Raw genomic sequence first — 933 nt, forward strand, 5'->3', positions numbered from 1 at the left:
TCCTCCAGTCTTACAAGTCTATTCTCGTCGCCCTCGGCCTGCTGCTCCCGTTCTTGCTTTGCCTCAAGCTTCTCTTCCTGCCTCGGTACCAACTCAAATCCCTGAAACCACCTCTGAGTCAGTTGATCCATCGCTGAATGATACCCCTCCTATTGCTCTTCGAAAAGGTAAACGCAGTTGCACTTATCCTATATCCTCTTTTGCATCATATGCTCAGTTGTCCTCTGTCTCCTGTTCTTTTGTTGCTTCCCTTGATTCCATTTCCATTCCTAAAACTGTTAAGGAAGCCTTGTCTCATCATGGGTGGCGAACTGCTATGATTGAGGAGATGAATGCTTTGGATCACAATGGTACTTGGGAATTGGTTGCCATGCCTGTAGGTAAAAGGCCTATTGGTTGTAAGTGGGTGTTTGCTGTCAAGGTAAATTCTGATGAGTCTGTTGCTAGATTGAAAGCCCGTCTTGTGGCTAAAGGATAATGCCCAAACCTATGGGGTTGATTATTCTGACACTTTCTCTCCTGTGGCTAAGCTTACTTCTGTCAGGTTACTCATTTCAATGGCGGTCATTAAAGATTGGCCATTGCATCAGCTTGATATCAAGAATGCCTTTTTGCATGGGGATCTTCATGAAGAAGTGTACATGGAGCAACCTCCTGGGTTTGTTGCTCAGGGGCAGTCTGGGAAAGTATGCCGACTTCGACGATCATTGTATGGACTGAAACAAAGCCCGCGTGCATGGTTTTGAAAGTTTAGTCAAGCAGTGGAGAGCTTTGGGATGGTGAAAAGTAAATCGGATCACTCAATGTTCTACAAGTGGTCCAAAACAGGCATAATCTGGTTAGTGGTCTACGTGGATGACATTGTCATTACAGGGAGTGACACCGAAGGAATTTCATCTCTTAAGTCATTCCTTCATAGTCAATTTCAGACAA

The sequence above is a fragment of the Ipomoea triloba genome, chromosome 16 (genome assembly GCF_003576645.1).
Source record: "Ipomoea triloba cultivar NCNSP0323 chromosome 16, ASM357664v1".
NCBI lineage: Eukaryota > Viridiplantae > Streptophyta > Magnoliopsida > Solanales > Convolvulaceae > Ipomoea > Ipomoea triloba.